A 15,852-nucleotide genomic window follows, 5' to 3' on the forward strand; every position below is an offset into this window, starting at 1 on the left:
CGTTAAATAGATATTTTCTAGTGTACAATTTAATTTGTCATTGCCTTTGCTATATATATATTTGAATTTATTTTTAAATCGTGGTAAAATATACTAACATAAAATTTACCATTATAACCATTTTTAAGCATACAATTTAGTAGCATTAAGTACATTCACAATGTTATGTAATAAACACAACTATCTATTTCCAGAACTTTTTCATCATCCTGAACTCTGTATCCATTAACAAATAACCTCCTATTCCTCCCTCCCTCTAGCCCCTGGTAATCTCTATTCTACTTTCTATATAAATTTGCCTATTCTAGATACCGCATATTAGTGGAATTATATAATATTTGAACTTTTATGTCTGGTTTATTTCACTTATCATGTTTTCAAGATTCTTCCATATTTTAGCATGTGTCAGAACTTCATTACTTTATATGGCTGAAGAATATTCCACTTGTATGTATAGACCACATTTTGTTTATCCATTCATTTGCTGATGGACACTTGGTTTGTTTCCACATTTTGGCAATTGTGAATAATGCTATTTTGAACATTGGTGTACATGTATCTGCTTGAGTCCTTGTTTTTCAGTTATTTTCTGTATATATGGAGGAGTAGTATTGCTGAATTATACTGGTAATTCTGTTTAACTTTTTGAGGAACTGCCAACTGTTTTCCATAGTGGTTATACTATTTTACATTCCCACAGTAATGCACAAGAGCTCCAATTTCTTCACATCTTCACCAACATTTGTTATTTTTATTTTTTTATTATTATTCAGAGCCATACTAATAGGTGTGACAAGGTATCTCATTATGGTTTTGATTTGCATTTTCCTAATGACTAATGATGTTGACACTTTTTCATTTGGCCATTTGTATTCTTTGGAGAAATGTCCGTGCAAGTCCTTTGCTCATTTTTAATTTGTTTGTTGTTGTTGTTGTTGTTGTTGTCATGTTGAATTGTAGGACTTCTTTATATATTAATCCCTTATCAGAAACATGATTTGCAAATATTTTTTCCCATTTTGTGGTTTGCCCTCTCAGTCTTTTGATAATGTCCTTTGATACACAAAGTTTTTGGTCATGATGATTTCCAGTTTATCTATTTTTTCTTTTGTTACCTGTGCTTTTGGTGTCTTACTCAAGATACACAGCCAAATTTAAGGCCATGAAGATTTCAACTTCTTTTGGTCTTTTTTTTTTTTTTTTTTTTTTGGCAGCTGGTGATATGGGGATCCAAACCCTTGACCTGGAGTTAAACAGCACTGTTGTCTAAGTGAGCTAATTGGCTAGCCTTTAAGTTTAGGTCTTTGATCTATTTTGAGTTCATTTTTGTATATGGTTTAAAGTAAGGGTCCAGTTTCATTCTTTTGCAGGTAGATACCCAGTTTTCCTAGCACCGTTTGTTAAAAAGACTGCCTTTCCCCACCTTGAATGGTCTTGGCACCATTGTCAAAAACCTTTTAACCACATATATGAGTGTTTATTTCTGTAATTTCTATTGCATTCCATTGATTTGTATGTCTGTCCTTTTGCCAGTGCCATACTGTTTTAATTACTGTAGCTTTGTAGTAAGTTTTGAAGTAGAGAAGTATGAGTTGTCCAACTGAATTTTTTTAAAACTCTTTTTGCCATTTGAGGCCCCTTGCAATTCCTTTGATTTTGAGGATTTGCTTTTCTATTTCTGTGAGGAAAAAAAAGTCTGTTGGAATTTCGATAAGCACTGAGTTGAATCTATAGATCACTTTGGGTGGTATTAACATCCTAACAATGTTTAGTCTTCCAATCAATGAACATGGGTATCTTCCATTTATTCAGCTCTTCTTTAATTTCTTTCACCAATGTTTTGCAGTTTTCAGCTACAAGTCTTTCACCTCCTCAGCTAGATTTATTTGTAATTATTTAATTCTTTTAGATGCTGTTGTAGATGGAATTGCTTTCTTAATTTCTTTTTCTCTCCTGAATTATTTTTGATCTTAGTACTTGCCACTACCTAACATTTTAAATATATTTATTTGTTTATTGCTGTCTCCTTTACTACAATAAATCTCCCATAAGGGCTAGAACTTTCTTTGTTGCTATAGTCTAGGATCTTAAAACAGTGTCATGTACATGATACGGTATGTAATTGTTGAGCACACTAATGAATAAACTTACATTTACTTATATTGGCACTTACTTTATTTACTGTAGTTTTCTTCTTTAGCCACTAAAAAGAATGCTGCTCTAGAAGCTGTGAACATATGGAGGTTTTATTTTTATGGGTGAAATTTTCAACTGGGGGATTGCTGAGTCAATGTCCATTTGTCTTTTTAGTCATATTGAATCTTATTTGATGACAGAGTGCTTTCTAAGGTGCTTCTCATTTCTGCCATCAGCATATGAGGGTCCGCGGTCCCTCACACCTCTAGGAGCACTAGGAGCTAACCTGTTCTCAGTGTCTGCCCGGCTGAAGGTGGAGCCCTGTGTTGGTGGTTCTTCGATTAACATTTCCCTGATGGGTAGTGAGCTTGAACATCTTCATGTGTTGGCCGACCACTTGTCTTTGCTCTTCGTGAATTGCGTATTTGTACCCTTTGTCCATTTTTCTATTTTTTTTGAACAATCTGTTTCTTGTCCTAGAACCTTTTGTGTATTATAGATATCCATTATCTGTCTGTCATCTGGTTTACAAATATGTATTTTTCTCAATTTCTCACTTTTATATTGACTTTGTTTGTGGTATGTTTGTCCACAAAAGAGTTTAATACTGCTATAGAGTCAAATATATCTACCTTCCTTGTAGAGCTTTAGGGTACCTGGCTCAAGTTAAGAAGTTCTTGACATGAGATTGTATGTGTGCTGATCTAGTTTTTTCCAATTCTTTTGATGTCTACATTTGATCTGGTTTTACCATTTACATACTACATACATTTTTCTTACAGGTTATCTCATTGTGCCAACACCACTTATTAAATAACCCATTCTTTCCCACCGAGTTTACCTTCCTGTTCTCCCATGAATGAAATTATCCTGTACAATGTATCTATTTGTAGAATCTCTGTTCTGGTCCGTGAATCTACTTGTCGATTCCTAAACCAATACTGTATTTATTGGATCATGTAGCTCTGGAGATGCGTCTAGTGTCTGGGAAAGTGCAGCCTCCCTTGGTCTTCTTTTTGTTTTTTGTTTTTGTTTGTTTGTTTGTTTGTTTTTTGGCTATTCTTGGGTGTTTATTCTTCCATAAAAATTTTAAGATAATTTTAGTCGTTGTATTAATCTCTTTGTAATTTCCTCCTTCATATTCTGGATATTTTTTCTTATTTCATTGTGTTCTCTAATTGAGTCTTCCTTTATCTCTTTGAGTTTTCTTAAGATCATTGCTCAGAATTCCTTTTCAGACATTTCAAGGATTCCCTGTTCTATGGGGTCTGAAATTTGAGTATTACTGCACTCCTTCAGTGACATCATATCTTCTTGTTTGTCTGTAGTTCTGGTATTTTTCCATCAATGTTTGGTCATCTGGTAGAGGACTTGCTTCTTCTATTACTCCGGGGTTGGCTATGAGAATAAAGATTTCTTCTGTTTGCAGGCTCTACTGGTGACTCTTCTTATATTGGTGTAGTTGAGTGAGTGCAGGTTAACTATAGAGTGGCCCTGGCTGCTACTGTGGTGGTGAACTGTCCTTGCAGTGACAGTACGTGTGGCAGTGGCCGTATTATACCACCTTGGCTCCTGTTCCAGAATCCGTGGCCCTAGACGGAGGCCCCTGTGCCACGCAGGTCTCGGTTCACCTTGGTGGCTGCTGCAGCTGTGGGTGCTTCCCTCCCAGTCCTAAGACTAAGCCCCGGTGCCACATGGGTCTCAGCTCACCTCGGAGGCTGCCGCGGCTGTGGGCACTTCCCTCCGGGGCCTCAATTTTAGGCATTGAAACAGTTTTCTGGGGTTTTCTTTTGTCCAGATCCTGATTTACGTTGTTCTGTAAGTTTTCTTCACATAGGTTCCATGCCTTCCTTAGTGATATTCTTAAATATTTTGTGTTTCTTTGTTGCTATTGTGAATGAAATAGATTCCTCACTTCCATTGCTAGAATTTCATTATTGGAATAGAAAGAACGATTGACTAATTGGATATCTTCCTCCTCTTGCGAGTTTGCCAGATTATTTTATTAAGGACAGTCGTTTCTACTAGAGTCTCTTTGATCGTCCAGTATTCAAGCATATCATCATCAAAAAGAGGAGGCTTTGTGGTCCTCATCGCCCAGTGTTTATGCCGATCGCTTCGCTTTCGTTACGTTCCTAGGTGGGGTGGCTACCTTCTTTCGTACCGTCTGTGATCAGTGCGGGAGGGGAGGGCCCCGCCTTCCCCTGTCCCTTCTCCGCAGGGAAGCAGACGCTCCTCCTGCCTCTGCTCACCGCCTGGCTGGGCCCTCACTGCACATCCACCTGCTCACTCCCAGAGGAGGTTTTGATGACCAGTCTCTGCCAGGTTGGAGGTTGGGGCCCTGGGGGACGAGGCACCAGGAGGCCCTTTGGAATAGCCCAGGCCCTTTGCTGGTGGAGTGTGAGTGTGTGCCCCAAAGTCCTAGTCCTGGGGAGCAAGAGGGAAAAGCCCTGAGGAGCCCCATGGAGGAGCCAAGCCGGCTGCCCTAGGCCCAGGTGATGTCACCCAGGGATGCCCGGTTCAGTGCCTCCCTGCAAGTCCGGGTGTGGTAACACCCGAGGGCCTAAGGCCAGGCCGGACTTCACAGGGGCAGGCATACAGTGGTGCTCAATCACAGCAGCGTCCCTCCCTCTTGCTTAGGCCGAGTGCCATCTTCCTCCGTGGGAGACAGGTGGCCTGGGACCCCCCACCTCCTAAACCCCCCCATTCCCCAGCACGTTCATCCTCTCTGCTGGCCCTTCACTGCAGGCTCCCCCATCCTAGGAACGAGCAAAGCCAGATGAAAATGCTGCCTCTCGTGCCACCCTCTCCCTCCTCGGCCCCTGCCTCCCCAGGCCCTCCGAAGCCATCCTTGCTGGGGCCCCCATGGTGTCTCCTCGGCCCCAACTTCCTGTGCCTCCCAGCAGACCCGTCCTCTCCTTGCTTTCCCAGCCTGTGCTCTTTGGCTCTTCTAAGTTACCCAGAACCGGGCCACACATAGAGTACACGAAATCAGCATCTCCAGTGTGTTCTGAGGAACACCCGTCCCGCAGACACCTGTTCTCTGGACAGGAGCGTCTGGGCACAGCTGGGCACGCTGACTCATTTCAGGAGAGTCATGGGGCTCGAGAAGTCCCAGAGGAATAAACCTGGCCCACCCGGTTTAGCACAAAGCTCCCCAGGCTGCATTTTTAACCTAAGCAGCTATGTGCAGCCTCCCCTGGGGCCATCCTGCCCGCTCCTGCAGGGTCCCCTGCCTCTCCGTGGTGGCAGGACACTTCCTGTCTACACCCCAGCTCTGCACCCGTACCGTCCATAGACTAAGCTCTGAGCCAGAGTCCGGGGTCAGCTTCTCAGCAAGCAGCACCATATTACTAGAATTCCAGGAAACCCTTTCTCTCTTGAGCACCTGGCTACTGAAAACTCAAAGCACGTTGGCTTGGGGACTATGATCTGGGCTGTGGATTCTGGAACTCAGAAGAGAGGAATGTGACTGTTCTCCTGGGCTCCCTCAGGTCCCCCAGGGGTGGGGATGGGGGGATGGGGAGGTTGTATCTCAAAATGCAGTTACGCAGCCCTTCTCTCACACAAAAACAAATGCACACATTTAGAAACCTTCTCCCCACTTCTGTTTTAAAATCTGTCCCCACTTTTCTTGGGCCAGTTTCCCCACCTTCCCTGCGATGGACTCGGGTCTCTCAGCTCCACCCTCTGTTCTGCTGTTTCTAGCCTGCAGCCACCAGGCAGGAGCTGGTTGGGCTCAGCCAGTCCTCCCTTCCTCTGATGGGCCATTGTGACAGTGTTAAGAGGCCATTGGGACATCAGACTGTGGCAATGTTGAAAGGTGGGGCCTTTAAGAGGTGACTGGTTCATAACAACTATGCCCTCGTGAATGGATTGGTCCATTTGTGGAGCAATGGGTTAATGGTCTAGTGGATTGTCACAGGAGGGCCACTGGTGGCTTTATAAAGAGAGCAAGTGATCATGTTAAAGAGCTCTTGCCATCCTCAGCATGTGACACCCTGTGTCACACAGGACCCTGTAGACAGTTCTCACCCAGAAGTACCTCACCGAATGCACCCCCTGGACTGTGGACTTCCCGGCCTCCAGAACTGTAAGAAATAATTTTGTTTTTTATGAATTACCCAGTTTCAGGTGTTCTAGTATAAGCAACAGAAAACGGACTGATAGGCCACACCACCAGACATGGCCTCATGTGGTCCCCCAGCAGCAGGGTGAGGGAACCCAGTTGCAGAGTGGTCACCTGACTCACTCCAAATCACTGGTCGTTGGGGCACAGCCTCCAGTGGTGCCCATTCCCTGGTGCCTGGACACAGGAGTTGTCTGCACAGCCTCCCCCCAGCGGCGGTCCTGGAAGTCGGCTCCCCGGAGGTTGGCTGTATTCAGTGTCTTTATGCCCAAACCCTGGGCATATGCTCCTGGCAATGGATTTGTCCAGTGGAAAGGTGCCTGTTGATTCAAGATGCTCCAAATTTGGAAACCATCTCAGAGCAGAATAGGCAAACAGAAGCCCAGCCAGAAAGGCGGGGCCTGACCCAGCCATGGTGGATGCAGGGAACCGGCTGCCCCTGCCCGCTGGCTCCACTCCCTCCCCGAGAGACCCTTCCTCACCTAGCTGTGCACACAGTCTGAGGTGTAACTAGTCCATATGATTGAGGGTGACAAACGCCGACACCAGGACACGTCCAGGGGCTGCAGAGGGAAGAGCAGGGCAGACCGAGCGTTGGGGTCAGCAAGGCTTCCTGGGGAGGAGACATAAGCTGAGAAAAAGGGCATGCAGTGCAGCCCACGACGGAAGGAGAAGCGGCGGAGCAGCACGCACAGAAGCTCAGAGGCGGAGAGTGGCGGCCTGGAGCTTAGAGACACAGGCGCTGAGCTGCAGGTGACGGCTGGGTCGGGGTGGGTCTCCTGCACCGAGCTGACGTGTGTGTGACTTGGCCCTGACAGCCATGGAGGGCCAGTCTGTGTTCTGGGGTGGCCACTCTCTGATGGGTGGAGACGGGAGCCAGAGCACAGGGTGGGGAAAGAGGCAGAGGAGGCCCGGCCCCTGCCGCCTTCTGCTTACCCAGGACCCCAGGCCTTGGGGGATAAGCCACCATCCTTTGGAATGCTCCCAAGGGATTCAGTGGGCTCTGAGCTCAGATAAGGGCAGGAAGTGGGGTGTTCTGAAGAAAGCGGGGGCCCCTCCTTGTCCATCCCACGACACTCTCCCCTTTCCCTGGAGCTGCCTCCTCTCCCACAAGTCAGGTATGTCCAGACACTGGTACTGTCACCTTGCCAATGTGGCTGTGCCCCTCCCCCACCCCACCCCACCCTGCGTGAGGATTCCCAGGTGCTGGGGACACTCCAAGCCTGCAGGGTTTCCCAGAAGCAGCCTCAGGACAAGGACTGGAGCACACATGGAGAAATTGCTGTGGTCAGAATGTGTGTGTCCTCCCAAATTTACATGTTGGAATTTTAACCCCCGAAGTGATGGTATTAGGAGGTGGGACCTCTGGGAGGTGATTAGGTCGTGGGGGCAGAGCCCTCAGGAATGGGATTAGTGCCCTCATAATAGGGGCCCCTCCCCTCTTCGACCATGGGAGGACACAGCAAGGACGTCTATGGACCAGAAAGCAGGCCCTCGCCAGACACCAACGGAGCCGACTGGCCAGGCCCCTCACCGGACACCGACTCTGTGCGCCTCGGTCTTGGACTCTCCAGTCCAGAGCTGTAAGAAATGAGTTTTGGTTGTTTGTAAGCCGCCCAGTCTGTGGTATTTTGTCACAGCTATGCGGGAACGGGGCAGGAGAGTGAGATGGAGATGGGAAGGGCGCCACACTGGGCAGCTGGGGCTAGACCTCCAGGGCACTGTCGGGAAAGACAGGAAAGACATGACATGCAGAGCTGGGAGCTATTCCTCTCCAGGAGGGAGGGAGCTGGGGTATTTATACGCCACCTCTGTGGCCTGTGGTTGAGAACCACTCTTGGAGCTCTCAAATCCCCACCTCTGGGAGGGGGTGCGGGAGGACACTTTCCCAGGGTTCAGCCCCCAGGCAAGGAGATGCTGCTGCTGGCAGGTGACGGGCAGGGCAGCTGAAGGGAAAGGCCCCAGGAAGCTGGTGGGTGACTTCGAGGCATGTGTGCCTAGCACAGGACAATAGATGACTAATAGCCAGATGAGAGATTTGCCCTATGTGGCCCCAAAATGTTATTAAGCTCCCTAGAAGGAAAAGCAGAGGGAGGAAGATGCTTAAAGGTCCGCATCTGTGCAGGAGCTTCCCAGACCACCCCATAACCCGACACTTTAAAAGAATAACACCAGAAACTGGTTACTGAAACGTGCACTTGGGGGCTGGCCAGTTAGCTCAGTTCGTTACAGCATGGTGTTATAAGTCCAGGGACAAGGGTTCAAATCCCTGTACCAGCCAGCCACCAAAAAAAAAAAAAAACAAAAAAAACCCCTGCATTCAGAAAAGTGCATCCAACACAATGTACAGCTCTAGGAATTTTCACACACTGACCCACATGTAACCAGCACCCAGATCAAGAGATGGAACGTTTTCCGCACCTCAAAAGCCCCTCTTAGATGACTGCTTTTCAGCTTTTCTTTCTTCTAACATAGCTACTTTAGGCTATAAATTTTCTTCTAAGCATGGCTTTAGTGGATCCCCCAATTTTTTACATATCACTATCACCAGTTTAAAATACCTTCTAATTTCCATTGTGGTTCATCCCAGACCTATGCTTTATTGAGAAGTATTTTTGCTTAATTTTTAGACCTAAAGAGATTTCCTAATTATCTATTTGTTACTGATTTTTTTAAACAAAATTTCAGTGTATTCAGAGGACATATTTTATGTATAAATTTGCTGAGACTTGTTTAATGTCCCAGTATATGGTCAATTTTGGTAAAATTTTCACACTCACTTTTGTCACTGTTTTATTTATTTATTTATTTATTACAAATATTCATGAGATACAAAGCTGATTATCCCCCCTCCTGTCCATGATGTGGGGGCCAGATTCATACTGGGGCATATCCATTACCAGAAATTACTTTTGTACCCTTTGTCCCCTCCCAATTATCCCCCAACCTCCATCCACTTCCCCCTTTCCCCTCAACTCCAATTTGTAGCCTTTGGAATGTTCCCTCCCTCTGCTGGATCATGGCACCACTGTGGTCTTTCTTTCCTGCCTTCCTTTCTCTCTTACCTCCCACATATGAACACACTCACTCTTTAAAAATGTGTATTCAACAGTTGTTTGATAAAGTATTCTGTGTAGATAAATTAGCTCAACCTTGTTTAGCCTTGTGGTTTAAATATTTTATATCTCTTGATATTTTGCCTGTTTGTTCTATCACTTACTAAGAGAGATGTTTTAAAATTTCTCATTGTGATTGCAGATTTTCTACACCTCCTTCTAGTTCCACCAGTTTTTGTTTTCTATATTTTGGGGCCGTGTTATTTGGTGCACGCAGACTTATGATTGTTATATCTTCCTATTGTATTGACCCTTTTATACCTATGAAACGTTCTTCTCTATTCTCTGGTTGTGCCTCTTGTGTTAAAGTCTTCCTTGTTTGATATTAGTATAGCCATATCAGCTTTCTTTTCATTAGTGTTTGTATGGAGTGCCTTTTTTCATCCTTTTAATTTCGGTTTTTTTCTAGTCTTATATTTAAGATGTATCTATGTAACCTGCTTATGGTTTGGTTTGGTTTGGTTTTTATGCCATCCTAGTGTTCTTTGTTAAATAGTTCATTTATACTGAACACAATTACCAGTACATTTGAGTTTAAATCTACCATCTTTTCATTTGTGATCTATTTGCTTTATCTGTTTTGTTGTTGTTGTTCCTTTAATCTTTCTGGGTTTTTTTGCCTAATTTTGGATTAATCAAGTACTTTTTATCATTCCGTTTCCCCCCTTCTATTGACTTGTCAAAACAACATTCTTTTCTTATTATTTTAGTGGTAACCCTAGAAATTACAAACTCATTCTTTGCATATTAGACTTCTACAAATTAGAAACTTTCCTCCTCCCAAACTCTTCAAGGGTTTTATAACACTATTACTCCACTTCCCACCCTCCTGCTTTCTTTTCTTTCTTTGGTGGCTGGCCAGCCCAGGGCTCTGAACACTTGACCTTGGTGTTATAACACCACACTCTAAACAGCTGAGCTGACAGGCCAGCCCTCACCCACCCACTTTCTATACAATTGTTGTCATATGTTTAATTCTGCATATACTTAAAGCATTGTCAGTGTCTTAAACGTTCAATATTGACTTAGATTTATTCCATGTTTGTCATTTTCTGTGTTCTTTATTTCTTCCTGCATTATTGTGCTTCCATCTGGTTTTCTTCTGCCTTGAGAATGTTCCTTATTTTATTATCTTTCCAGTCCAAGTCTGAAAACAATTAATTATTTCAGTTTTTGTTTGTTTTTAAGTGCCTTCATGTTGCTATTTTTACAAATTTTTACTGTGGAAAATGTCAACCCTAAACAAAAATAGAGTAGTATAATAAGCCACCATGTATACATCATGCAACTTCAACACTTATCAACTTTTACCCAATTTTGTTTTATTTACACCCAATTTTCTGACCCCTCTTCTCTGTTACTTTGAAGCAAATTATCATACAGAGCAGATATCATATCACTTGATCCATAGATATTTCAGTATCTAAGACTTTTTAAAAACCTACAATTTTTGTTTTTTAGATGACTGGTAAGGGGATCTTAACCCTTGACTTGGTGTTGTCAGCACCACATTCCCCAAAGTGAGCTAACTGGCCATCCCTATATAGGGATCCAAACCCTTGGCCATAGTGTTATCAGCACCACACTCCCCGAAGCAAGCTATGGGCCCGCCCCAAAACCTACAATATTATTTGATCTAAAAAATTCTTCTTCTTTTTTTTTTTTTTTTTTTAAAGATGACCGGTAAGGGGATCTTAACCCTTGGCTTGGTGTCAGCACCACGCTCAGCCAGTGAGCTAACAGACCATCCCTATATAGGATCCGAACCCGTGGCCTTGGTGTTATCAGCACCGCACTCTCCCAAGCGAGCCATGGGCCAGCCCCAAAACCTACAATATTATTTCATCTAAAAAATTCTTAACATTATTAAATGTAAAATCAATGTTCAAATTTCTAATTGTCTCATAAATGTTTGTGTGCATTGGAACCCAAACAATTTTGATGCTTTGCAACTGATTGATGTCTTTTTTAATCTATCATTTTTCTCATCCACCTTTTTTCCCCTCTAGGAAGAGACCAGACCATTTCCCTGTGGTTCTCCCATCTGCAGTCTGCTGACTGTACCTCATGCTATTCTTTAACATGTATCTGTGCCCTCTATGTTTCCTACAAGTTGGTAGTTTATAAGGAGTTTGGCTCCATTTCTTGATGTCTGGCTCTGACAGCTTCTATGCCTCACCCCCTCCCGCCTCCCTTTTGCCCCACACCTGGACAAGCTGATAAGAATGCCAAGGTGCTCCCTCCTTTGGCACAGGTGGAAGATTCAAACCATGCAAGCTCCTGCTCACCTGTGTGAAGTCTCACCTGGCCCCACCCCCCAGTCACAAAAAATACCCAGGCCAGTCTCCTTTCCTGACTCTATTCTCCTGCCTGAGAAGCCAGCCCTGCTCTCCCAAGACATCTTGGTTATGTGAGTCACAAGTCTTTTCACACCCCCTTGCTATGTGTGTGGTGTCATCAGCCTCAACCTCAGAACCTGCTTTTGTGGGGTGACCATAACACGGTGGGACCTAGACCTGTGCTGTCCACTATGGTAGCCATACTTACAGATAGCAATTTACATTAATGGAAGTTAAAAATAAAAATTCAGCATCTGTGCACTAGCCATCCCTGCAGTAGCCACATGTGGTTAGAGGCTCCCGTATCCTCATGGCAGGAGGTTCTATTGGACAGCACTGTCCAAGTGTTGGCCACACTCAGGTTTGATTTTGTCATGTGGTGGTGCTATGCATCGCTATCAGAAAGCAAATATTGTCTAGCCATCTATTCTTGTCATGCCAGCAGTGATTTGTAGTCATCCTAGCTCCTTAGATTAAGGGTTACAGAATAATGATATTCAAATTCTATCATTCATATTCCTTTATTATCTAGAATATTTTTATAAAGAAAAACTTCCCTTTATCTACTTTTTGGTTGCCTAATGCTATGTTCACATAGAAAAAGCAGGATAAATGCTGGGTTCTTTCCCTTATTCACCAACCTTTGAAATAATGAATTAGTTCACTAACATCCTCCAATGTTGACTAACATTTTTGAGTATTATTATGAACTCATGGATTTAAATATGTTGAATGTTGGGCTGGCCCGTGGCTCACTTGGGAGAGCGTGGTGCTGACAACACCAAGTCAAGGGTTAGGATCCCCTTACCGGTCATCTTTTAAAAAATAATAAAATAAAATAAAATAAATAAATATGTTGAATGTCTTTCAATCTATTGCTTTTGTTCTCCTAATTGAACCACTAACTGTCCCATCTATGACCAGTGGAAACATCTTCAAGTTAGCTCCCGAGTCCTTTTAACATGACCTTAGTAATCCTTGATTGTTCCCTTGCTAACTGGTTTGATAAGATTTTGCATTCTTACCTGTACATTTTCTGCCCTGGAGTTAGAATCAGCCATTCCTCCATGGTGTCCTAGTTCTTTTTACTGTGAAATGGTATGCAGAAACTGCAACAGATCTTAGGGGTGCTCATCGATACTGACTTGATCATTGTTTTAATGCCTTTTCAGTGTAGAGAAAGAAGATAGGGTCTGTTTTGTTTTTCTTTATTAGAGACAAAGCATCTTTCTTCTCTGTTTGGTTTTTTGTGTGGGGGGGGGTTGGTTTTGTTTATTTGTTTGTTTGTGTTTGTTTTGGCAGCTGGCCAGTATGGGGATCCAAACCCTTGGCCTTGGTGTTATAACACTGCACTCTAACCAGCTGAACTAACTGGCCAGTCCTAGCATCATACTTTTTATTGATACTTCCACCATCTTTATTTTTAAGGGATATTTTTGCTGGTTACAGAATTCTAGGTTTTCTTTCAACTCTTTAAATTTGTCATTCTACTGTTGTCTAGCTTCCAAAATTTCTGTCAAATATTCATCTGTTAGGGCCAGCCTGTGACTCACTCGGGAGAGCGTGGTGCTGACAACACCAAGGCCACTGGTTCAGATCCCATATAGGGCTGGCCTGTGGCTCACTTGTGAGAGCGTGGTGCTGACAACACCAAGTCAAGGGTTGAGATCCCCTTATCGGTCATCTTTAAAAAAAAAAAAAATTCATCTGTTGGTTTTCTGTTTGGTCCTTGAAAAGTAATGTGTCTTTTTCTCTGGCAGATTTTAATGTTTTTTCTTTGTCTTTGGTTTTCAATACTTTCGTTATGATGTGCCTCTGTGTGCTTTTCTCTTCATTGATCCTGCTGGGATTCACTGAGATTTTTGAATCTGTGGCTTCATATCTTTGGTTAGTTTCGGAAAGATTTTTGTCATTATCTCTTCAAATATTACTCCTTCCCATTTTCTTCCTTTTCTCCTTCTGGGACTCCAATTGCATGTGTGTTAGACCTTTTCTACATGTCCCAATATCACATACTCATTTTTAATAAGAATTTTGCAAAATTTGGTTTCTCCATGCTCCAGTCTGGGGCAGTAGAAAATATTCAGACTAGAGCAAGGAGAGATTAAAGGGTACAAAAATTTAAATCTACTAGTCTGTCAGGTTAGTTCAGTTTGTTAGAGTACAGTGTAATAACACCAAGGTCAAGTGTTCAAGTCCCTGTACTGGCCAGCTGCAAACAAACAAAAGAACTTTCAAAATCCTCTACTCTTCTGAAGCTAATCAGCTATTAAGCATATCTATCAAGTTTTTATTTTGGTTACTTCATTTTTCATTCTAGAATTTCCACCTGATTGTTTTTTGTAGATTGCAAGCCTCCAGTAAAATCTCCATCTTGTCATTTGCCACCTCTCCCAGAGTGATGGAGATGCAAAGGATTACTCAAAGCCCATTTCTCCAGAGCAGTGACAGACCCAGAAGGGGTTAATTCCAGGGGAGATTCCTTCAAGAGACAGGTATTCCTAGGAAATAACCCCAAATTAGGTTTTCTCTCAGTTTTTATTCTCCAGGCAAGAAAGTTACAGAAAAGGAACACGGGTGGTTACAAAAAGAATGATAAGATAATTGTCATGGCAACACTCAGTTCTGCAAGAAACTTAAACAACTGAAGAGGAGACGAGGAACATCCTCCAACCATCAGCCTTGAAGCCTTTAGCTCACATACTTTCCCATCATTAGGTTTAGCTGCACCAAGCATGACTGCCCAAGCTCTGTTGCTGTGTTAAAATTATTTTTTATCTACAACAGAGACTTTAGTCCTGGGAAAGTTTTGTGTTTTTCTCAAGCTTAGCATTTCTGTGTGCAATTCTAAAAAGTTACGCAATTCCTTCTTTATTAATGTTGGTATTGTCCACAGTCATTTATTTTATGAATGCTTTAATTATAATTATTAAAAATCCAGGTCTGATAGGCCTAATATCTGGATCACCTGTGAGTCTTTCTTTCTTTTTCTTTTCTCCCTTCTCTTCTCTTTTTTCTTCTCTTCTCTTCCTCCTGTCTTCTGGCATGCCTGGTAATTTTTGAGTGAATGTTGCACATTGTGTATGAAAAACTATAAGGTTGGGAAGACATTTTTCTAGTTTGCTGGAGTGTCACATTACAGAGGCCTAAACTGGAAGTCTGGATGTTTTTCCAGGACCCCTCCTCCCTGATGCCTGAGCTCCGATTTCTCTCTATCCAACACCATCAGACTGCTGGAAATTCTGCTTAGCTTTGTGGGCTTTTAGCAGCCACTTCCTGCTTGACTTCTTAGCTTCCCACCCCAAACAGCTTAGACATTGGCAAATACCTTGAGGGAAAAAGAGGCACAGAAGGTTGGATGGTATCTGAACAGGTTTGTCTCCCCAGGTCTGTGAAGATGCAGAAAGCTCGGAGTTGTCACTTTCATCTTGGCCTCTAGGCCCAGCACCATTCACAAACTGGGAAATTCCTCCAAGGAGGAAAGTGGCAGAGAATGCCAGGCTCATCTCAGTGTGATTTCCACTTAACAGCATCTCAGCCCCTCAAGTCCTGGGCTGCCTTTGTTGCTCTCTATTGCCTTCACACAGCTGTATGGAGGATAGCTTTGGAAGTATCCTTTTCGCTAATAAGTAAGGTGGCAGTGGTCACCACTGTCATCAATGCAACCACCCACTGGTGGCAGCTTGTGCAAGAATTGGCACTTTAAATGAAAATCCGCCAGAAGAAGCCTAGCCAAAGAAGAGACCAGGGCTACTTCCCTACCCCCTCTGATGTTTTCTCAGTGCTCTGTTCGTGTGCAGCTGTCAGGTCTGCAGTGATGTTCCTACAAAGAGCATAAAGGAGTGGCAGACAGAGGGTCCTCTTCACGTCGATGTGCCGTTCTTCCCCTTCCTCTCAAGGACTTAGTCCCGGCTGTAAGATTGTGCAGTTGACGGAATGAGTGTCACTGGGCTCTGGCCCCCAGTTAGTGTTCTATGGTTTTCTGGCACATGGTCCCTCCTAGAGTATGCTTAAAGGGGCCTTCTCCCAACTTCACCACCCCTAGAGAGAAGAGACCCCATGGGTGTTTCCTGTGGTCGCAACTGTGAGGAGCATAGGTGGGGGCAAGAATAGCACATTTATATATATATAT

Source organism: Cynocephalus volans, chromosome 3 (assembly GCF_027409185.1).
Source record: "Cynocephalus volans isolate mCynVol1 chromosome 3, mCynVol1.pri, whole genome shotgun sequence".
Classification (NCBI taxonomy): Eukaryota; Metazoa; Chordata; class Mammalia; order Dermoptera; family Cynocephalidae; genus Cynocephalus; species Cynocephalus volans.